Source organism: Cebus imitator, unplaced genomic scaffold, assembly GCF_001604975.1.
Source record: "Cebus imitator isolate Cc_AM_T3 unplaced genomic scaffold, Cebus_imitator-1.0 Scaffold9, whole genome shotgun sequence".
Lineage (NCBI taxonomy): Eukaryota > Metazoa > Chordata > Mammalia > Primates > Cebidae > Cebus > Cebus imitator.
Window position 1 is genome coordinate 6,685,432 of NW_016107324.1, and position 25,331 is coordinate 6,710,762.

General features: G+C 37.6%; 1 protein-coding gene across 13 annotated transcripts in view; it reads left to right on the forward strand.

Moving 5' to 3' along the window:
- ATP8B4 (ATPase phospholipid transporting 8B4 (putative)) overlaps positions 1-25,331 on the forward strand; it is a 419,806-nt gene that overhangs the window by 347,068 nt on the left and 47,407 nt on the right. For all 13 annotated transcript variants that reach the window (XR_005203096.1, XR_005203097.1, XR_005203071.1 and 10 more), the window contains one exon: positions 15,578-15,708. The gene's annotated coding sequence lies outside the window, so the exon portion shown is untranslated. The remainder of the gene's footprint in view (positions 1-15,577; positions 15,709-25,331) is intronic.

Sequence of the window (25,331 nt, forward strand, 5' to 3'; positions counted from 1 at the left end):
TACTTTTTTTTTGAAACACAGTTTTGCTCTGTCACACAGGCTGGAGTGCAGTGTGGCAATAATAGCTCACTGCAGCCTCAAACTCCTGAGTTCAAGTGATCCTCCTACTTTAGCCTCCTGGGTAGCTAAGACTGTAGGGGCATAACACCACACCTAGCTAATTTGTGTATGTGTGTGTGTTTAGACATGGTCTCACTTTTTGCCTAAGCTGATTTGAAACTCCTAAATTCAAGTGATCCTTTTGCCTTAGCCTCCTACAGCACTGGGATTAGAGGAATTAAAACATTTGTGCCTAGCCTGTTCATGTTTTTCTAATTTCTTGAGGTTCAATATTAGGTTGTTTATTTAGGACTTTTCTAATGTTTTAATGTAAGTTTTTATTGCTATAAACTTCACTTTTAGTATTGCTTTTCCTGTATCTCATAGATTTTGGTATGTTGCATTCCCATTTTCATTTATCTCAAGAATGTTTAAAATTTATTTTAAAATTACTTTATTGACCCATTTGTTGTTCAGGAGTGTGTTGTTTAATTTTTATGTCTTTGTGTAGTTTCCAGAGTTCCTCCTATTATTGTTTTCTAGTTTAATTTCATTGTGGTCAGAAAAAATACTTGATACAATTTCAGTTTTAAACAATTTGTTGAGCCTTGTTTTATGAGCTAAAACATGATCTATCCTGGAGAAAGTTCCATGTGCTGATGAAAAGGATGTGTATTCTGCAGCTGTTGGGTGTAATGTTCTGCAAATATCTGTTAGATTCATTTGATCTACAGTGCATTTTAAATCTCAATTTTTTTTTATGGTTCTCTCTGGATGATCTGTCCATTGGTAAAAGTGGAATGCTATGTCCCCTACAATTCTTATGTTGCAGTCTATCTCTCCTTTTAGATAGAATATTATTTGATTTATATATGGAGGTGCTCTGGCATTGAGTGCATATGTATTTACAATTTATTATATCCTCTTGCTGAAATGACTCCTTTATCATTATATAATGACCATCTTTGATTCTTTTTACAGTTTTTTACTTAATGTCTATATTTATCTGACATGGGTATAGCTACTCCTGCTTTTTATTTCTGTTTACATGGGACATCATTTTCCATCCCTTTATTTTTAGTCTATGTATGACCTTACAGATAGACTGAATGTCTTGTTTGCAGCATATAGTTGGATCTTATTTTTTAATTGGATAACTTAATCAAAAACATTCAAAGTTATTTTTCATAAGTAAGGACTTACTCCTGCCATTCTGTTAATTGTTTCTGGTTCTGTAGATCTTTTGTCCATTTTTTCCTCTCTTGTTTACCTTTGTAGCTTGGTGGTTTTTCTGTAGTCATAAGCTTTGATTCCTTTCCCTTTCTAATTTGTGTATCTGCTCTGTTTTTGTTGTTTTTGGTACCTTGGGGATTTCAAAAAAACCTCATAAAATAGTCTTATAAAAGACTCTTTTAAGCTGTTGATGTTACATTGGTTGCTTACAAATATTCTAGACTTTTACACTCTACTAAAATTTGTAATTTTTTGCCTTTATTTATATCTTTTTATATGGTATATTTCTTAACAACTTATTACAACTGTGATTATTGTTGAACATTTTGAATTTTTTTTGTTCCCATTAATGATGTTTTACTTTTTAAAGAGCTCAGCCCACCTGAGAAGAGGGAACAGTAAGAGGGGAGCACATAAATGAAATACAGGCAAAAATTCAAAGATAAGATTGATTACTGCACAATTTGACTTGGAGAGAGCCTGCAAATGACAGCCTTATTTCTCTTGTTTTCCTGGCTCCCTGAAGCTTGTCTGCCCACTTATAAATCCATACCCAACTCATTCCCAATCTGTACTTCAGTTAATGCTAATTTGTAGACCCAGTTCCTAAACCCTGAATCATTTTGAGGGCTTCAGTAACAAGTCATCATTAATTCACTAAATCAACACTGAATATTGGTCTTGCCCTTGAAGAACTCACAATTCTTGGAAGAGACATTAAGAAAACAAAATAATTACTTTGAAACTGTATACTTTGTTCTACTAGAGAATTATTTCTGAAGGGCTGATGGAACTAAGAGAAAATATCCGGCAATAATTAGTGGGCACCCTGAAATTAGAGGAGGCTGGCTTAAAATACTGATTCTGGTGTTCTCTAGTGGTGATTCCTTTTTTTCTCCCTTCAACTTTTGAATTCTGAGGTATGTACAGGATTGCTACATAGGTAAATATGTGTTGTGGTGGTTGTATTAGTTTGTTTTCATGCTTCTGATAAAGACATACCCAAGACTGGGTAATTTATAAAGAAAAAGAAATTTCATGGACTCATAGTTCCACATCACTGGGGAGGCCTCACAATCATGGCAGAAGGCGAAAGACACGTCTTACATGGCAGCAGATAAGAGAATAAGAGCCAAGAGAAAGGGGAAACCTCTTATAAAACTATCAGATCTCATGAGACTTATTCACTACCACAAGAACTGTATAGGGGAAACCACCACCATGATTTAGTTATCTCCCACTGAGTCCTTCCCACAACATGTGGGAATTATGAGAGCTACAATTCAAGATGAGATTTGGCGAGGATACAGCCAAACCACATCAGCCTGCATATATCAACTCATCACCTAGGTATAAACCCCAGCATCCATTAGTTATTTTTTCTGGTGCTCTCCCTAGATACCTTCATAGGCCCCAGTGTGTATAGTTCCACACCATGCGTCCACGTGTTCTCATCGTTCAGCTCCCACTTGTAAGAGAGAACATGTGGTATTTGGTTTTCTGTTCCTGTATTAGCTTGCTGAGAATAACAGCAGCCAGCTCCATCTATGTCCCTGCAAAGGACATGATCTCATCCCTTTTTATGGATGCATAGTATTCCATAGTGTATGTGTATCACATTACCTTTATCCAGTCTATCATTGATGAACATTTGGGTTGATTCCAGGTCTTTGCTATTGTTGCTGCAGTGAACATACAAACATTTTAAGTTTTAGCCTTCACACTAAAGATTTGAAAAACTGTACACCACCATTACAGTAATGAAGTATTCTGAATTTTATTATGAGTTTACCCCTACCAATGAGTTATACTTTTATATGATTTCATGGTAATAATTAATGTCTTTTCACTTCTGGTTGAGGGACTCCCTGAAGCATTTTTTATAAGGCTTGTCTAGTGCTGAAGTTCCTCAGATTTTGCTTGTCTGGAAATACTTTATTTTTTCTTCACATCTGAAGGATAGATTTGTTGGGTATAGTATTTTTGGCTAAAAGCTTATTTTTTTCTTTCAGCACTTTGAATATCTGAACCTACTCTCTCCTTGTTTGCAAAGTTTCTGCTGAGAAATCTGTTGTCTAATGGAAATTTTCTTATATGTGGCTTGACACTTTTTTCTTGCTGCTTTTATCTGCTCTGTTTTTTGTTTGTTTGTTTGTTGGTACCTTGGGGATTTCAAAAAAAACCTTAGAGTTATAAAAGTCTCTTTGTCTTTGACTTCTGACAGTCTGATTACCTTGTTCCTTAGAGAGGACGTCTTTGGTCTAAATCTAGTTGAGGTTCTTGAGCTTCATGGATCTGGCTGTGCATATATCTCTATCAATTCTTGGGAAATTTTCAGCTACGATTTTGTTAAATAAGCTTCCTATGCCCTTTTTCATCTCTTCTACATGTGTAATTACCCTTATGTGAATATTTTTGGATTAATAGTATCTTGTAGGCCTTGTAGATTTTCCTTGCTCTTTTTCATTCTTTTTTTTTTTTTNTCTTCTCCTCTGGCTGGATTATTTCAAAAGACCTGTCTTCAAGTTCAGATTTTTTTTCTTCTGCTTCATTTAGTCTGCTATTGTATTTTTTATTTGTCTTTAATGTCTTCAGCCCAAGCTTTCTTTTTTTAAATAATATCTATCTCTTGAATTTTTCATTCAGATCACAAATTGTTTTCCTAATTTCAATGAATTTTTTTGTTTATATTTTCTTGTATCTCATTGAGTTTCTTAAGGTAATTATTTTGAATTATTTTCTAGGCAATCTGTAAATTTCTGTGTTTTTGGTGTCAATTACTGGAGAGATATTGTGTTTCTTTCATAGTGTCATATATCATTGCTTTTTCCTCTTTCTTGTGTAGCTGCATTGACATCTGTGCATTTGGTGAAATAATAACGTCTTCCAATTTCACAGAATAGCTAGTCTAGAGAAAGATATTTTGCTTGCACATGTGTCCTAGGGTGTCAGTTGGGTAGGGTATGTAGGTTTTGGTTCTGGGTGGGTTCAGTAGTATAGTCTCTGTTGTTTCTTCTATCATCAATGTCAGCAATTCCTATGAATACTTCAGTGGCTGAGGCTCCAGGTGTTTGTGCAACTTCTCTTCTGCGTTGGGTGCATCCTCCTCACTAGGGGAAGGGTACCAGGCTGGTCCACATGTTAGAAGTGCATAGGGGATGTTTTGCTAGGGTTGGGTGCAAGCACTCACCTGCAGGCAGGGGCACTGAGCTGCTTGCTCCATGCACTGTAGATACATAGGGGCTGCTCTACCATGGTTGGATGTGGCTTCCCTGCTGAGGGAGGGGGTGCTGAGCTGTTTTGTACACTATCGGTGCCTGTTCCTTGGGAGGTAGACTGCCATGTGGGCTCAGGCACTGGAGTTATGGACGTTTTATTGGGCCTAGGTTCCAAGTAGCCAAGGTTGGGTTGCTGCAGCCACTGGGGTGAAGATGGAGAGCTTTTTAGGCAGTCTATTCCCAGGGTATAGGGATGTATAGCTGTTCTGTTGTGGAGTGGTACACTGCCTTGTGTTAGTACACTATAGTGATGGCAGTACTTCAGAGATGAGCAGATGCAGTGGCTAATAGACCCCAGAGAAGGACACACTTTAGTAGTGACTCTAGTCTCAAGATTGTACTGTATAGCAGCTTAGATCATGGTAAGGGAAAAGGCACAACATGTACTCCTTCTTTGGAGTCATACAGCTACGTGAACTGCAGGCAGCTCCCTAGACTGGTCTCAGATACTGGGAGGACTTCAGGGTTCTCCAACAAAAAGACTGTACCTGTCGATAGTTTCAGTGAGGGCTGCTGGGAGCCTCCTGCATACCTTTTCTCTACAGAGAATCCCTCCTGTTCTAATCTGATCCTGACTGGGGAGATAAGGTGGTAAAGTCAGGGCATTTCATTTTCATTCTTATGTGGCCATCCTGAGTTTCTACATTCTGCAGGTTCTCTGCCCCTTCTCTGTCGTACTTGATTGCCCACCTTCAGATATTCTCCTTGAAATGTAGTTATTTGTTGTTGTGTTCTTTCTGTGTTGCAGGAGAACAAGTGTTAGGTTCCTTTAGTCGGTCATCTTGTTGACGTCGGTTTTTTTCTTAATTGGCCATATCTAACTGCTATTTATTGAGACCTTATCCTACTATGCACCATACTAGGTTTGTCCCATATGTTATTACATCAGTTTTCACAACAATCATATAGTAGGTAATATTGTTACTGTTATTATTTTATAAATGAGAAAAACTATCACTTTAGTAGATTTTCAGTGACTAATTTGTTAAAACTTAGTAAGACAAAGAAGCAGTACTAGGTTTTAGAATCAGGTTTATTTGGTACCAATGCCCATGTTCTTTCAGATAAGTTATATTTTTGAAATGAGATCTAACCCAGCATCCCAGTCCATTTGTCTATTTCTGCTTCCTCTGATGTATCTATGTAGCAGGGCATGGCATTCCTGTCCTTGTACATATTATGCAGAATTGTTTACTCACTGGAAATTTTGTCTCCCATTGTAATTTTATATCCATATTTATACATTTCTCTAGCCAAATTATACCACATGTATCATGTACTGTTTTTCTGCTTTTGCTGTCATATAAGCAGGATCATATGAATCACTCCCATGTATCCAATTATAACACTGCTAGATAGGAAAAAATGACCACCAATGGTAAAGTTAGCCTAGTCAATATGATTAGTCTTTGTAAAGCCATAAACAAAATCAGGAAGACAATTTTTTCAAGTATTTTGCTGACAGCTCTTATATAATCAAATAATCATAAAAAGGAGATGAAACATTTCTTAATCTGCATATATCCTTTCTTAGATGAAGAAAATGTTAAAATCCTTTTAACCATGAATTTTCTGCCAAATAGGTCCTTCTCCTTTGGTGAAACTCAACTATGCCCTCTACTCATCAGGATTTTTTTGGGGTGTTTAACTTCAGAGATGTGGTGGTGACTTATCTCCTGCCTCTAAAGACACTATTGGTCGATAGATTTGTTGATAGTGTCCACAAGAAAGCAATTAGATACACTGTCCTTCTTTGAAGAAAATATACCAAATAGATGGAGACTTTATTAATTAAATAGAAAGACTCAGCCCTTTTCATGGTGGTGACTATTCTACAATCACTCTCCTCATCAAAAACATCATTCTACAAAGAATTAACATCAAATGATGGATTCGTGGCCATCCCCAGTGGCCGTCATGAAAACCACCTGAAATCCCAGATTCACCATGCATAACTTGCTACACTATAAATAGTCCAATGCTACATACAATCAGATTAATTTGACTACAGATCGATTTCCTCCTCCCTTTCCTTTTTCTCCTTTCTTCCTAATGATAGTAATAATAACAATCTTTATTGAGTCCTCAACAAACCAAAACATTATGCTAAGCTCCTAATATATATCAAATCATTTAATTCCCAAAACATCCTGTATTGTAGCTATTACTGTGCCCTTTCCCTTCCCTAAATCATAATTATGCTATCATTTTTATAAAAGATAGACACTATAAAAGTACCTTCCTCCTTTGGCTGCCTTCGTTTCCTAATATTCATCACTTAGGAAGTGAGAGAGACAAAAAGTTTCAAGGTCAGTGTGATTTTTGTCTTCAGCTATGACTTCCTGCTGTCTTATGCCAAGCAGGTCTCTATAAGGCAATATCCACTTCTGGTGCTGGTGCATGCACGTGGATGTAATTGCTCTAATCCAAAGAATGCTGGACAGTCCCTTTGGAACTTTGATGCTCAATTTAATGAAAATCTGTGTGCTGCTGAAAGTCGAAAGCAGACGTCATATGTCAATGCCTTTCCTCATTGCAATTTGAGTTGCATGTTGAACTAGCCACATTTTTCATGAGATAATGATTGACAAACTGAGTCAGTTTGGGTATTCAGGCTTGGTTTTTGATAGTATCTTTTAAAAAATGAATGAAATGAGCCTGCCACATTAAAAAATATGACAATATTTGTTGACAGCAATCAAATTTGAGCTGTCAAGAGAAAATTAGAACTTTTGAAATCCTTTGTCTACCACTGTGACTTGATGCCCTTTCAATATGTAAATACTTATGTGATAATATTGGTGCTGATTTTAAAAAGTCTGATTATTTTTTCATATGGCCTAATAAATTGTGTCAATACTTATGAGATTTGTATAACTCAATAAACCAATATTTTCCAAATGAACAATCATGCATACTCCAAAATCATGTATGGGTTAAAATTTTCCTTCAAAGTGCAGGGGAAGTGACTGGATTTTAAAGTAATGGAGTGTTAATTGATATTTTGGATTCCACGTTGCAATTAACCTTTAATAAACTAGCACCTATTGATCAAAAATATAGAGTTATCTGGAAAGCTTTTAAAATAATTTCCCTGTTACAACTACAAACTGTTTGAGGCCAGATTGTCTTCAGATACTTTAATCAAAACAATACGTAACAATAGATGAAACGTAGGCTGAAATTCCAGCCGTCTTCTATTAAGCCAGACATAAAAGAGATTTACAAAAATATAACACAACACAACACTTCTCATTAGCTTTTCTTGTTTTGGAAAATATAGCTGTCTTTATTTTTTAACATATTTTTTATGTTAACATGAAATGGGATTATTTTTAAATAAATTAATAACTTATTCGAAATATTTTTGTTTTTAATTTCTACTACATTAAGTGGTATAGCTATAACTTACATTAGCAAAAGATCTTTGGGGTCCTCAATAATTTTTAAGAGTATAAAGAAATCCTTAGAACAATAAATTTGTGAATCTCTGTGCTGTGTGTGTAACATAGTAAAGTAAGTGGTACAGAGTGCAAAAGTAGAAGAAACAGTATGGGTTGGTACTGGCTTTGTTCTGGAGTGGGATGTAGACCACAGATTGCTAAGATTTAGGTGAAAGAACCAGAGGAGGAACCATATGAGAAAAGGCATAGTAGCAGGAACAGTCATGGTAGATTTGGAGTTCTCTGAGTCAGTAGGTAGTGAGTCAAGCAGTGAGAGTGCCTCTCATGCTCAAAATCTCTTCTTCCACATCACCTCTCTGACCCTTCTTCCATTATCACATTTTCTCTCCCTCCTTGCACTCTCTTTCTCTTTCTATCTCCACGTCTAGAAAAGGCTCTCTGCTTTTGAGAACATGATTATATTGGGTCGACCTGGGTAATAGGATCTAATCTTCCCAACTCAAGGTCCTTTATTTTAATCACAGCAACAAAGGCTCTTTTGCATGCGAGTAACATATTCACAGCTTCTGGGTATTAGAATGTAGACATCTTTTAGGGTCCATTATTCTGTCTACCACACCATGGAATTTTTTTTAGCAATAAAGTGGCTTAATAACAGTGGCATGGAGAAAACATTCTCCAATAATTACCCAGTATGAACTGATCTGGGGCCAAGCTTGGAGCAGAGCTCTGCCTCTGTGGAAAACAGATTCCATGTGTTTTTAGTACAATGCAGACGATGCATCCAGAAGGACAGCTGCTGGTATTCCAGCAGGCTTATCACTTTCTCTTTTCCATCCTGCCGTATTTGTCACTCAGATCACCAAGGGGACAAACATCCATAGCTTCTGAAAGCAGCTTCTTTACTTCATTTTCTATCTCTAAAATGTTACATGAATAGAAAGGGCACAGACTTGCCATACTAGATCCTAGAAACTAACATTTCAGCTTGGTAAGAAATTTTCCCGTCTCAGGCACTGGTGTCTCAGGGGTGACCTTTCACGTGAAGCATTTCATTAAATAGTGTGGCTGGGTTACCAAATGTTGAAGTGAGAGGCAACATTTAAATGACTGTTTGTTGGATTACCACCAGTACCCTGGAGAACAATACGCCTAAGTGATTTTGAGTAATAATTTATCAGGATGGGTAAATTATAAAAGAATGCTTGAATTAGATTTTTTAAAACCCACAAGTTGGATGTAGCTGAAACATTTTCCAACATAAGCTTCCTTTTGAAAGTAACTTAAATGTCTGTCTGCCCTCCCATCACATTTATGTGTGATATGTTTGTTAATTAAGTAAGGAGGACAGAAAAGGGAATCCCTGTGGTATAAATTCCAGGAACAACTGTAGATTCATCCAAGGGTCACTTATAAATCAGAACAAACCCAAATTCATTAGCTAGCCTCAAACAGAATCAAATATCTTATAAAAATGAGACAAAATGACAAAAACAATTATTGTTACCCCCTAAACATATTTATACAAAACAGGATGCTGTTTTCTTAGTCAGGCATATAACTTACCCAGGGCATTCTTAACTATTGATGTTGAATATTACAGCAGAAGAATGAACTTTGGCATTTGCAACTTGCATTGTGCAAAGCATATCATCTGTTCAATTATCTTGGGTGTGTGTAGCTTGCTATATTTGCCTACGCATGTTTTCTCAGGAAATAAAAATGTTGTAAAGTCAGAACCATGCTTAAACAGAACAGACAGCATTTTCCCTAACACTTTCTCACTTTTATTTTGCAAGAATTTCTTCTCCTAAGAAAGTAATCACAACCCTTCTCCCTGGAACTTGCCCCAAATGTCATGGACAGAACTTAGAATTCTCTACTCTCCTATTCCTAATCCATTGACATTTCTCTAAACTGTATTCTTCCTTTTGGACCCAACGTATTATCCAGCTAATTATAGACAGATGTAAGCTAATGGACTGTTTTGTGAGAATGCTAGGTTCTCTTTCAGTAACATTGAAGCCTACACACCCACACCCCACCATAGTATTTTAGCTCGAAATTTGGGCAGGTTTTGTGATTAAGATGTGAAGTGGATAATGACATCCAAAATGGAAGGCCAGGAACAAGTGCTAAATTTTGGAGTTCCTGGGCATCTAACTGCGAGAATGCATGTACTATGGTATGGCTTCAGAAAATAGGTGTAAAGAGAGTAGAGAATTTCTAGGGGAAATTTAAACCCATGAAAGGAAAATTACATCTACTTCACAAGTTTGCTTTTACTTCTGGTTTGTCATTTGTGTGGGCTTTTTAAGTCCAGCAATTGCACTGAAGAGGCAGTCAGGGTCAACCATGTGTCTAAATAATTTCTGCCCTACTGTGGGAATCATGAGTACTTGGGCAATTTCCTTTGAACTCCCGCTTTTGTTTGAGAGTTTAAGAGGGAGAAACAAGGAGCCTAGAGAGCTGCGAATTTGTGTCATGTCACATCCATCTAAGTCAAGGGAAATTTCCTGTTAAAGTCTTTGGAATACTGTGCTCAACCTTGGAAATTCAGAAATGTTAGACTACTGCTTTGCTGACCCTAAAGGGATTTCCCTTCCCAGGGTTAATCAATTCCTAGAGATGGTAACGATATTGCCCAGGAGTACACTGCCAACTGAGCCAAACAATTCAAATGCAAACCAGTCAAAAGCCCACCCCCGCAAGCACTTCTTTTATTAGAGCTCTCATATTCTGAGCCACTCTCCACTTGTTCTAAGCACCCCAAGGCCAGGTACCCAACAACCAGAGATAGTACCAGTGCCCCAGAATCTGCTGAAATTATTCTAACTAGCTAATCCTAAACATTTTCCCACTATGTCACTTGTTCCTTCCCACAGAAACAAAAATAATAGTAATTCTTTCCTACAGTTCTCCCGTCTCTCTTGTCTCTGAACTGGCCCTGGTGCTTCCCCATGTGTGTTTGTGGCATGCCCCCTTCTCTTAGAATGTGCAAATATAACTATCTTTCCACTGGAAGTCATCTCCTAATCTGTTGACCTTACCATACTTAATAATAATAAAACCTATATTAAACAATATGAGATAAAACCTATCTGGATCCCTGAAGTAGATAATCTCTACATCTTCTAGCTCTGATATTCTTTTATTCTCTTAATTTAAATAGGAAAGCACTTTACCAACTTTACAATAGATATTTCAGTTATAATAAGGTCTTGAGTTTCTGAAGTTACTCAGTTTTCAATGCCAAGGGTTTTGTGAATCAGGATTTACATAAAGTGAAATTACATAGAGTCTTGTGTAAGAGTGTTATTTAATTGGAAGCAAGGGAAAATGTTAGTTCTGTTTTGGGAAAACTTTCATTTTTCTCTATTATAGATGAAGGGTAAAAATCATTCTAGTATGTTTTTTCTAGACTCCTGTTACTTTTCTATTTTCCTTTGCTTTTTTTCTTTCTTCTTTGCCTTTGGATACGAAGTAGTGTAAGGTTCCCTCCTGATAGTGTGATTGTATGAGTTTGGGATGCATGATGGGAGAATCAGGAAAATACTGGAATAAAATTATCCCTTTAAAAGGCACATGGAGTATAAAGACAATAACTATATTCTAGTATATGAAGAGCCAGATTAGTAATGTGAACGTTACTGAATATTTACTGAATGAACGAACTAAATTCTAATCTAGCATAAACAGGGATTCCCTGTGTAGTCTTAATCCATCACCTCACCCTTATTTGCTGTTACTTTCTGTTTGAAAAACAATTATTCCAAATCCTCCCCAAATATATTTAGTAGGACTGTTATGAGAAATCATTCAACTTTCAAAATAAATCTGAAAATTACTTTTAGTTTCTAAAAAAAAGTACAGAGGAGGAGGATTATGTTCAAGACAAAATTATGTCTTTTGTAAGGGAATAAACAAGGAAGTGCATTTTGGTTACAGAATGAGCATTTTGGTTCAAGTTGTGATAAAAGGGTACCATAATTATTTGAAATCAAGAAAACAATTTATGGTATTTTTTTCAAAAAGTTTTGGGTGAATTTTAAAACTTTTGTTATTATGTTTGTTTCTGAAAATATACCCATTCATATAACCTTTGGGAAGTCAGACAAAACAGATATGGGCAGGACTCAAATGGAAGTACAGTTGGCTGGATATTTAAGATTATGGTGAGGAAAAGTCTTACCTTTCTACTCCACCTGAAGTTGCCAAATGAAACTTGCCAAATATTTTAGAGAAATAAGATGCCTCTGGCTCACATTCTGTTTGCCTTTGAGTAATGTATTTTTTTCAAATGAAAAAAGAAAGAATGAAGGAAACACTAAAAGTCAAGGAATTAATTTTGTGCCGAAGGAAAATAAAGCTGCGGAATCTCTGGCCTACCATTGTATAAACAAGAAAACAATTTGAAAAGAAAAATTTCAACTTACTTAATACCCCCTAATTTGAAGATGGAAGAAAGCCATTAAAGAATGGTGGGACTGAGTCTTTCCATTTCTTCAGAAAGATAGCTTCTTCTCTGGGCCTCAAAGACATTTGAAAGATCACTAAACCTTCCTCCAGAACAATTTCTAAGGTCAGAGAAACTGTCTTCTGCTTACTTCAAATATCTCTGTCAATGCAAATTTAATACTCTCCCCACAAAAATGCTAGCTTCATATATACACAGACAAAAATATTTATAGAACTTTTCAGAGTATATGAGTGGCTGGTTTTGTCTTGCTTTAAAGTGAACACAATACTGAAAATCTTAAAGACCTTTCCCTCAAATAATAAATATGGTGAGTAGCACTCTCCCTTGCCTCCAGAGCTAAACTGATATCATCTATAGGGTTAGGAATTGTGGGACATGAAAGAACAGGTAAAAATAAAAATATTTGGTATACCATTTAGCTTAACTCATCCATCTTGAAAATAAGGTAGCAGAGGCTCAGAGATAGAAGTGCACACTGGAACTTATCCTGAGACCACTTCTGAAAGTAATGTGGGTCAGGCCTCAGCCACAGGCCTTACCCCAGGCCTTGTCCTTCCTCTTGCTACAGTGATCAGGTATCTGTGAATATCTGCACAGGTCTTAGAATCCTTATCTGAATGACCAAATCTGAAAGAGTTAAGGGGAGCTTATGGACACTCCCTTCAATCCACATCTCTGCCCTATAGATTCCAAGCCACCAGAGGATTCTGGGTACAGGCCTTTGAGCAAGCTGTGAAGGTGGTAACTGAAAATGCAAGGTGAGGAGTCAGGACATGGACTTCTCAAGGCAAAACCAAATAATATGGCCTTTTCCTCCCCATCTCCTTTCCTTCATTTTTCTTTCCTTTTGAAAATGTTTTATTATGAGCAATACTCAATAGCAAACAAAATATGAGTCAGAAGTATCTTCTTTCTCTTGAGAATCTGGAAGGTATCATTTGGCATCTTCAGGTATGGGAGAAAAGTGAACCTTATCCTCACTGATTTCCTACTTGTCCAGCCAATTGTACTTCAGTTTGAGTAATGGCCCATTTTGGAGGACCCTGGGTATTCATTTTTCTTACGTGCCCAGAGATTTTGTGAATGGATGTATTTTCAGAACGAAAATGAATTCTCTATAGCAAATCTCAAAGTTTATTTGAATGAAAATCACCAGGAAAGCTTGTACAGATGGCTGAGCCTCATCCTTACTTTCTAATTCAGTAGGTCTAGGATGAAACAAGTGCTAACAAGTCCCCAGGTGATACCGCTAGTCCCAGTGTTCAGAACTAAAAGCTTGTTCCTTCTCTAAGCTCCTTAGGACCCAGTCTTACATATGGTGTTAATCGCCTTACATGCTACCACACCCTCCGATAAGCCCTCTCTTTTCCCTGACTCAGCAAGAGGCTATATCCTATGTGAGGTGGGGGATGGTGAAAATGATGTATTTTATCTTCTTTAGGAAACTTGCTGGTTTTATTCCAACCTCTTTAATGATTATTTTATACTTCTTTTTAGGCTCATTTATTTTACCCCTCACACATAAACGATCACAAAATTCAATAGATTCTGTATCCTAAATATGTGTAGAGGCTCTTCCTCTCTAGCCCTCTTCTGACCTCTTTATTCAGGTAATAATTATCTCTCACTCAAAATTCTGCAAGAGCTTTCTATATTTGGTATTCTTTTCTTACCATCCTTCAACTCATTTTCATTCCACTATCACAGCAAGTTTCCTGAAACAGAAATGTGATCCTAAAACTGTGCTGGTCAGAATTTCTCCAGTGTGCCCTCTTAGCCCTCAGCAGAGATGATGGAGGGAGGTGAGGTCTCAGGGACATTACTTTTCGCTTTCAGTCATCCTCTTCCTTCCTCCAACCACACCAATACTCATAGCATTCTAGACCAACCTTGGCAGAATGAGGAAGAGGTTAAATTGGACAACTTCCTCTCCTCAAAACTGCTACCTTTTATTTCAGTTTAACAGCATTTATAGGTACCTGCTATTTGAAATGCTTTGTACTTTTTCACTAATCCTTACAAAAATCAGGTGGTGATACAGGGGGGAAGGAATGAGACACAGAGTGAGGGGGCCACCTAAGTTTATACCCAGCTAGTTAGATAAATACACCTGTACCAGTTGCTTGCCAATAAACATCATGAGAGTCAGTTTGTTTTTCAAATATATAAGTTAGGGAGTACAGGTTAAGAATAGAAGCCCTAACTTCAGACACTCTTGATTGGAAACCTGGTTCTGCCATGAGGTAACCATGAGTAAGTTACTTATCCTTCTAATAATCCCCTTGTGATAATAGCAAGCTAAAATGACCCCTGTAACCTCTGCCTCCTGGTATTCATGCCTTTGTGAAACAATCTCCTCTTGAGTGTGAGCAGGACCTGTGACTTGCTAATAGGATGTGACAAAGGTGATGGGATATCACTCCCATGATTATACTATGTTATAAGTGAAGGGATTTTGCAAGGGAAATTAAGTTAAGGTTCTAATCTACAGAACCTCAGAACCTCTGTTCTAATCTGCCCTAATTAAGTAGTCCTTTAAAAGAGGGCTTGTTCCTTCTCTAAGCTTAGAGATTCCAGATAGCAGACTCCCTCTCTGTTGGCCCTGAAGAAGTAAGCCAATATGAATTTTACAGATGTAAAGGAATAAATTTTGCCAGAATCCACATGGACTTGCAGGAGGACCTAGAGTCTCAGATAAGACTGCAGCCTCTTGAAAATGGTCTTGTAAGACTCTAAGCAAAGGAGTCAGATAAGATTTGCCCCGACTCCTGATCCATGGACACTGTGAAATAATAAATGCATGTTGTTTTAAGCTGCTAAGTTTGCATTTGTTTTTAATGCAGCAGTGGTTAACTAACACATCCCTTCTTCTTGTTTTCACCAACAACAATCCTCTTCACGCCTGGCAAAAAAAAGGGAAGGTGGTAGAGGACAGGCAGGGACCAAAGAACACACTGTGTACTGGGTGGAGCTGGTTTGGGAGCAATCACATCTTTACTTACCCCTAACCCTGGACAGGCAGAATGGCTTTAGTAGTGTTCCTCTGAGGAACCAGACAAAATACCCTGGAGGAATATACCAGATGGCAGAGAAGTGGTGGGATTGGACTAAAAGACATTATTCTTATTCCACTTTTCCCACAGATCTGCTTATTTCTGGAACTCAAGGACGGCAGAGGCCTACCAGACGGCAGAGGAGTGGTGGGATTGGACTAAAAGACATTCTTCTTATTCTACTTTTCCCAAAGTTCTGCTTATTTCTGGAACTCAAGGAGGTAAGAGCTGTGCCAAGCAAAGGGGATGGAGCTGGCTATGCCTCTCAGTCTCTAGGCAGCCAGGAGCAGTCAGCTGTGATCACTCAAGCACTAAAGCAACTGAGTACCTAGGAGGTGTAAATCCCTGGGCTGGGGCTCTGTGGGGTTGGGGTTTGTGTAAAGACAGGTGTGACATGCTCCACTCTTTAAGGCCTGAAAAACTGGTGAGGAGAACAACATTAACATATGGAGAAAATTAAGTAACAAAGATGGCCATATCAAATAATTGGCACAGGCAGTAATGCATGGAGTGGAGAAACAGAGCTAGGCTTGATGACACAATATCCATCTTCATTGTTTGATCCTGTCACTAACTGCCTTGGGTCTTAAGTCCATCTCAGCACATCTTTGGACTTGGTTTCCTGGACTGTAATATAAACAGCTTGTATATTTGCTGGATTGTAATTTATTCAGAAATATACTGCCTTTCTCAAGTGAAATGAAGGAAACAGAGGAAAACAGAGCTGTTCTGGCTAAAGCAAGGGAACCAGCATAAACCCAACTGCAGGGGATGAGCTCTAAAGTCCCTTCTGACTCAGGTATCTTCTGATGATATGGTGGTTCTCCAGCAGAAACTGACTGGGATATGAACTGGGAGGTTGTATGCAGGTTTAAGCACCTTGTAACTATCACAAGGTCCTGTAAGTGTGGTAGTACTGTTGAGAAGAGGAGCCAATACAAGAGCCTGCACCCTCTACTCCTGTAGGACTTCCGACCTATACATCAAGAACAGACACAGCCATTTTGCTTTTAGTCATTCTTCTATTAGGCTTGCATCTGTCAATGTCAGCCAGAACTTTCTCTAGTGCTCCAAAGACTGCTCTAATGCTAGAAAGGCTGAGCTATATAAATTCCATTCTCCTTATGTGAACCATACCAGGGAAGTCAGTTTCACTGCTTTGGGGAGAGACTGCATTTCAACTTTGTGTGGCATCAAACAGAAACTCCCACCTCACCAATGCTATTGTCTATCCACAAATTACACATCCCACAATCTCTACCAACCCTCACAGCCAGCATTATAAACACAAACAATAGAAACAAGCTTTTCTTCTGACCTTGTAGTTTGGGCCCTGGCCAGTTGCTTGAAGAAGAGCTTTTGTACTTATGCATAAATAAGCTGTCTCATATAGCTTCTGGTATTAGTAGAGAAGACTAATCAATGAACAGGATGTTCATTTTTCATCCAGTGCATTTATTGAATACCTACCTTGTGTCTAGGTACTAGTACTGTCCCAGCCACTGTGGATATAGCAGTGAACTAGATAGACATCCTCTAGCACTGAGGGAATGAGTGCATCTATTCTTCAGGGGGTAAGGGTGGCATACTGCAGAATTCACTATGCTTATAGTTGTTCTGGCTGATCCAATGGAAACCAGCCATCATTGAAATTCAGTTGTCACTGGGATTTCTCTGCAGCTGATACCACAGCTATAAAGAGAAAATTGTCTTATTATTTTTCCATGGGGAAATTTGGCTCAATAAGATAAATTTTAATTTTTTTTCTGAGATTGTTTAATAGTATACTAAAGTAAGCATTTTCAAGCTGTTCTCTGTTAGGTAGGCCTCCTGGCAAATAGTTTCTGTGAGGATGAAATAGACAAATTGCAGAAAATATGTGTCCTTGGTCACTTGTGTGCTTCCTAGACTCTGACAACTGGCCATGCCCCTGGCATCCTGCTTTGCTGGATAGATTTCAGATAGGGGACATCTGAAGGCCATGAAACCCAGTTCCTGGCTCTGAGGACAGATTAGGGCAGGGTTCAAAGAAAGGGCTTCAGATTCTATGCACAGCAGCTCATGCTCCTGTGAGGTTGTTTTATGACTGTGCAAGTCCAGAATCCTGTCATTGGACAGAGTGGTCAAGTACAGGATCAGGATCAGAGGATAAAGGATGATGAAGTGCGTGGTCCTATTTTAGGCAGGGAAGTTCGGAAAGACCTCCATGAGAAGGTGATATCTGCATTCAAAGCTGATAAAGTAAGGGGATGAATTATAGATTTCTGGAAGTAGAAAATTCCAGAGAAAAATAAAAAACTGTACAAACATCCCAAGGGTGGAGAATGTTCAAATTATGGAGGAAGATAAGTGCAGCTGGACACAGTGAACAAAGGAAAGGTCAAAGGACTAGATTCTGTGGGCCAGATAAGCAGATTGAGGGAAGGACTTGGGATTATTATTTGTGTGTGTGTGTGTGTGTGTGTGTGTGTGTGTGTGTGTGCATGTGACAGAGAGAGACAGAGAAAGGGAGAGATACTAAGAAAGGGTCATATAATCTAACATTGTGTGTTAAAAGACTCACTCTGACCAAGGCTAGCCCCCATGGACTGCAGCTTCCAGGCCCACTACAGTGCCAGGCCAGGCATCATGGCCTCAGGTTCCAGGTCCATCCCAGCTTCAGTCTGGCTCCTGCAGCCCTAGGCTGTAGACCAGGCCCTGAAGACTTAGCTTCTAGGCCTACCCCAGCACCAGGACAGCCCTTATGGCCACAGGTTTCAGCTCCATCTAGTACCAGGCTGGCCCACTGCACCTAGTGCCACTGACCCAGGCACTACTATCCCATCACACACACACATGCACACACACACACACACACACACATGCACACCCAGCATCAGTCTTGCCCCAGTGAACTCAGGCTCTGGGTTTTCTCCAGAGACAGTATACCCCCTAAAGTCCCAGGCCCCAAGCCAGCCCTCATGGTTTGGGGATCCAGGCTGTCACCTGTGGACCTAGGCTTTAGGCCTTTTCCATCACCAGGCTAACTCCACAGATAGCATCTAGGCTGGCCCCCATGTTCCCAAGCTTTATGGATCCAGGTACCAGGCCAGTCCTTGTCGACCTAGGCATTGAGATCACCTAACCACTGACCCAGGCACTATGTTGGTTGACCTGGAGACTTCCACAGAAAGCCTGCCTGTAGACCCTGCCAGATACTCTGCTCACAGTCTCTGGCCAAGCTGACTGGTGAAGGCCTTTCCCTAGTGATGCCAGTCTATAAAGACTGGAAGAGGTACCCACTTGTTCAAATGCACAGATACCACTGCAAATCCACAAGGATCACAAATAATCAGGGAAACATGACATCACCAAAGGAATGAAATAAAGTACCAATAACTGACCCTTAAAAATGGAGACACATAAATGCCTGACAAAGACTTCAAAATAATTGTCTTAAAGTTTACTAAGCTACAAGAGAACGCAGACAACTAAATAATATCAGAAAAATAATACATAAACACAATAACAAATTCAATAATGAAAAACAAAACAAAAACTATATAGAACTTTGGAGCTGAAGAACACAATGACTCTACTGAAAAATTCCATAGATACCTTCAGCAGCAGACATCATCAGGCAGAATAATCAAGGAACACAAAGATGTGTTTTTCAAAATCGTCCAGGCAGAAGAATTAAAAGAAAAAATGTGAAGAAAGCCTATGGAACTTTGGACACCATCAAACAAATGAATATATGCCTTTTTCTGCAGTACCAAAAGGAGAAGAGAAAGAGAAAGAAGCAGGAACCCTATGTAAAGAAACAATAACAGAAGCATTCTTAAATCTAGTATCCAAGAACATTTGTGTATCCAAGAAGCTCAATGAATCCCAATAGATTTAATATAATGAGATCTTGATTGAGATGCATTGGTGTAAAGTTCTTAAAAAACAAAGACTTTTGAAAGCAGTAAGAGAAAAGCAAATCATCATTTACAACTGAACCACTACAAAACTATAGGTAGATATCTTGGAAGAAACCTTTCATGCCAGGTGATAGTAGGATAATCAAGTGCTGAAAGAAAATATCTTGGCAACCAACAAAACTATGCCCAGCAAAACTTTACTTCAGAAATGAAGTAGAGATAGAGACTGTCCCAGACAAACAAAAGTTGAGGGAGTTATCACCACTAGATCTGCCTTACAAGAAATGCTTAGTAAATCCTTCAAGTTGCAATGAAAAAATGCTAACAACATGTAACAGTATAAAACTCACCAGAAAAGCAAGAGATAGTCAAATTTACAATACTCTAGTACTGTAACAATTGTGTGAAAATCAGTTTTAACTCTAGCATAAAGTTAAAAGTCAAAATTATTAAAAATAACCCTAGCTACAGTAATGTGTCAAGACATACACAATATAGAAAGATGTAAATTGTAATATCAGTAATATGTAAGGGAAGTAGAACTTAAAATACAGAATTTTTGTATGTTAAGTTGCTTACAGCCTAAAATAGCCTATTATAACTATAAGATATTTTATGTAGACCTCATTATAACCACAGACAAAAAGACCTGTAGCAGACACTCGAAATGATAAAGAAATCAAAGCATACCACTGCAAAAAATAAATAAATAAATAAAAATTAAATAACGAAAGAGGAGAGTAAGAGAAGAATGAAGAAAGAGCCCAAATAGCCAAGGTAATCCTAAGCAAAAACAACAAAGCTGGAGGCATCACATTACCTGACTTCAAACTATACTACAGAGCTACAGTCACCAAAACAGCATGGTACTGGTACAAAAACAGGCACATAGATTAATGGAACAGAATAGAGAGCCCAGAAATAATGCTGCATGCCTATGACCACCTGATCTTTGACAAAGCTGACAAAAACAAGCAATGGGAAAAGATTCACTATTCAATAAATGATGCTGAGATAACTGGCTGGCCATATGCAGAAGAAGCTGGACCCCTTCCTTACACTAAATACAAAAAACAACTCAAGATGAATTAAAGACTTAAATGTAAATCCCAAAACTATAAAAACCCTGGAAGAGAATCTCAGAATATCATCCTGGACATAGGAACAGGCAAAGATTTCATGACAAAGACACCAAAAGCAATTACAACAAAAGCAAAATTTGACAAGTGGGATCAATTAATTTAAGAGCTTCTGCACAGCAAAAGAAACTTTGAAGAGAATAAACAGACAATCTACAGAATGAAAGAAAATATTTGCAAACTATGCATCTAATATACAGGTCTATAAGGTCTAATATCCAGCATCCAGGAACTTAAACAAATTTATAAGAGAAAAAAAAAACATTAAATTTGGCAGAGGAAATGAACAGTTTTCAAAAGAAGACATACATGTGGACAAAAAGTGTATATAAAAAGCTCAATATCATTGATTATTACAGCAATGCAAATCAAAACTACAATGAGATGTCATCTCATACCAGTCAGAATGGCTATTAAAAAGTCAAAAATAACAGATGCTGGTGAGTTGCAGAGAAAAAAGAACTCTTATACAATGGTGATGGGAGTGTAAATTAGTTCTACCATTGTGGAAAGCAGTATGATGACTCCTCAATGAGCTAAAAGCAGAACTACCATTCAACCCAGCAATCCCCTTACTGGGTTTATACCCAGAGGAATATAAACCATTCTACCATAAAGACACATGTATGTGAATGTTCACAGTAGCATTATTAATAATAGCAAAGACATGGAGTGAACCTAAATGTCTATCAATGACAGATCAAATAAAGAAATTCTGGTACACAGACATCCATGGATCTTTTCAATGCAGCCATCAAAAAGAACGAGATTATGTCTTTTGTGGGAACATGAATGGAGTTAGAAGCTATTATCCTCAGCAAACTAACACAGGAAGAGAAAACCAAATACTGCATGTTCTCACTTATAAATGAGAGTTAAATGATAAGAATTTACGAACACAAAGAAGGAAACAACAGACACTAGGGTCTAATTGAGGGTTGAGGGTGGAAGGAGGGAGAGGAGCAGAAAAGGTAACTATTGGGTACTATGCTTAATACCTGAGTTATGAAATAATATATACAACAAACTCTTGTGACATGAGCTTGCCTGTGTAACCAACCTTCACATGTACTCCCAAACCTAAAATAAAAGTTAAAGAAAGAACTACAAAAGAGTCAGAAAACCATTTTTAAAATTACAGTAGTAAATACTTGCATATCCGTCATTAGTTTAAATGTAAATGGATTAAATTCTCTGATCAAAAGATATAGTGGCTGAATGGGTTATAAAACCAATATCTAACTATATACTTTCTGTAAGAGACTCACTTTAGCATTAAGGACATACATAGTGTGAAGGTAAAGATATGGAAAAAGATATTCCATACAAATGATATCTAAAAGATAGCAGGGGTGGCTATATTTATATCAGATAAGATAAACTTTAAGGAAAACACTGTCATAAGACAAAAAGAAAGTTATTCAATTTTAAAATGTCAGTTCATCAAGAGGATATAATAATTGTAGGATATATATGCACCAAATATTGTAGCATCTGAATATATGAAGCGCATATTAACAGAGCTAAATGGAGACATAGGCAATAATATAATTGTGGTGGGGTACATCAATACCCTGCTTCACAAAGGATAGATCATTCAGATAGAAAATTAACAAAGAAACAGCAGTCATGAACAATACTATAGGTCAAATGAATCTAACAGACATATATAGAACATTTCATCCAACAGCAAAAGAATACACATTATTCTCAAGTGAACATATCACATTTTCTAGGATAGATCATATGTTAGGTCCCCAAGAAACTGTTAACAAATATAAGAAGATTGAGATCACATCAAGTATCTCTTCTAACTACAATAGTGTGAAACTAGAAGTTAATAACAAGAGTAAAACTGGAAAGTTCATAAACATGTGAAAATTAACCAAAATGCTCATGAAATCAAAATAAAAAGAAAAACATCTTGAGAAAAACGAAAAAGGAAACAAAACATACCAAACTTATGGGTGTGGCAAAAACAAATTTAAGAAGCAAGTTTATAGTGATAAATGCCTACATTAAGAAAAAAGAAAGACCTCAAATAAACAACCTAACTTTATCTCTCAAGGAACTAGAAAAAGAACAACTTATCAGAAGAAAGAAAATAGTAAAGATTAGAGCAGAATTAAGTGAAAGAGAGCCTAGAAAAAAAATCAATGAAACTAAAAATTGGTTTTTGAAAAAGATCAACAAAATCGATAAATCTTAGGTAGATCAACTAGAAAAAACGAGAGAAAAGCCTCAAGAAAACAAAATTATGAATGACAGAGAAGACAGTATGACTGATACCACAGAAATACAATGATCATAAGAGACTACTACAAACATGCCAACATATTAGATAATTTAGAAGAAACAAATTCCTAGAAACATACAACCTACCAAGACTGAATCATGAAGAAATAGAAAATCAGAGCAGACTAATAATGAGTAAGGAGATTGAATCAGTGATTAAAAACCTTCCAATAAAGAAAAGCCCAGGATCTGATGGCTTCTCTCTTGAATGCTACCAAACATTCAAAGAAGAATTACTGTCTATTTTTTCTCAAACTATTCTAAAAATTTGAAGAGGAGGCAATGCTTCCAAACTCATTTTATGAGTCCAGCATTACTTTGATATCAAAGCCAGACAAAGACACTTTAAGACAAGCCAGGAACAGAAGGACAAAAATTACATGATCTCACTGATATGTGGAATCTAAAAGAGTCAAATTCACGGAAGCATGGAGAATGGTGGTGGCCAACGGCTGGTGGTGGGTGGGGGAAGTGGGGAGGAGAAATGAAAAGATGTTGGTCAAATAGCACAAATTTCATTTGTGCAACATAAATAAGTTCTATATTTTTGGTGTACACATGGTAACTATAGTCATAATACTGTATTGTATTGCTTGACAGTTGGTAAGACAGTAAATCTTAAATAGTCTCATTACAAAAAAAGTAACTTATGTGAGCCAATTGATATGTTAATTAGCTTGATAGTAGTAATGATTTCATGATATATTTGTATACCAAAACATCACATTGTATACCATATGCATATACAACTTTTATCAATTATATCTTAATAAGCCAGAAAAAATAAAAAGCTGACTCTGGCTACTCCTCAGAGAACAGACACTAGGAGGGAAGGGTAAGCAGAGCATGAGGAGAGGGCCATTGTGATCATCAGGACCTGAGAATAAGACTAGAGTACCTGTGGAAATGACTAGAATTTATTGGATCCTGCATAAAGTTTGGAAGTAGAATTTGCCAATGACTTAGCTATAGGTGGGTGAGAGAGGGGAAGGAAGGATAACTCCAAGTTTGGCCAAGTTGGCAGGGTGACCTGGTGCCACCATTTCTGTGCACAGCTACTTCCCTACTCGCACCCTCACACCTACTTTGTTTTGCTGCCCTCTTCTTCTAATCCTAAGGACTCTCACATTTAATTACCAAAATACTATCTCAGTGTGACTTTTCTCTACTATCCCAGGCCTGTCCTCTTCAATGCTCCCTCATATTCTAATTCTAAATGTATTTTTACATTCCAAACTTTTTAATACTGTGTCCTAGTCTACAAATTCCCTGCATAGCAACTGACTAGCGATTTTGCAAAAGAAAATGAAGACAAAGTTGCTAATTTGAAAATGTCATATACCCCAATAACTACCACGCTCATACATTTTCATTTTTAATGTATCAACTCTGCCTTATCCCATGTTCATGAGCCATGCAGGAATTTTAGGCAATTTGAGAGTCAATAGTGACAAATTTGGGGAATGGGACCTTAGCTGGAGCTACTTTATTTATTGTGTCCTCATACCAACTTGATTAGTAAGTATTGTTATGCCTGTACTACAGATAGAGGAAATGAGGTTATGTGGACTTGTCATGGCTTGTTACTTACTAGTCTGAGGACATGGCTAGTAAGTAACGGAGAACTGGTATCAGACCCAAACCTGCCTGACTTCAGAGTTCACACTCTTCCCTTCACCCTGGTGGAACAGAAGGGTGTGCAATTAATTTCTGGGCTATGAAGACACAAAGAATGAGCTTGCTCCCTATATTTGGCAATTTTCTGTTATTTTAAACTGAAGTTTGGCAAGAGAGAACTCGAATTGTTAATTATATTTGTTTCCAGTGTTTAAGACAGTTTCATAAGTGATATTCACTTCAGAGACATGTTCTGCCAGTTTACTACAACCCCGAACTGCTTACTTCAGAATCTAGGAGCTCTACATGTCCTTTGGGCACAAGATCTGGGGCAATTTCAGTCAATGAAAGTAAAATAAGGTTAGAAGCTGAAGTTAGGGTTTTTGGTTTTTATTTTTTCCCCCTCACTAGATTTACCATCGACTCACATCTGTCTCATCACTTGTAACGTGACTATATCACATTGAACTATCTGAATCTGTTTATCTTTCACTCCTGTCTATAGGTTCAGGGAAAGAGTGGGATATTTATGACCCCATCAATTTAATAGACCATGTCAATTTCTCCATCTCAGTCTGTAAAGCATGCCCATGTGGATTTGAAAACTACCTTTCAGACATGAACTTTATTATTCATAATGAGGAACAGAGACATTATTGGGAAGTGAAACAGGGAGAGAGGAAGGAAATAGTAATAAATCTTACCAAGGCAACTTCCAACTCTGGACTGTGTTATCCAATTAGGATATGTTTATATAGGTAAAGATGCTAGTCAGTATTTACTTCCTTGCCTTAGAAAATCCTTTGTGTCAGGCCGGGCGCGGTGGCTCAAGCCTGTAATCCCAGCACTTTGGGAGGCCGAGGCGGGTGGATCACGAGGTCAAGAGAT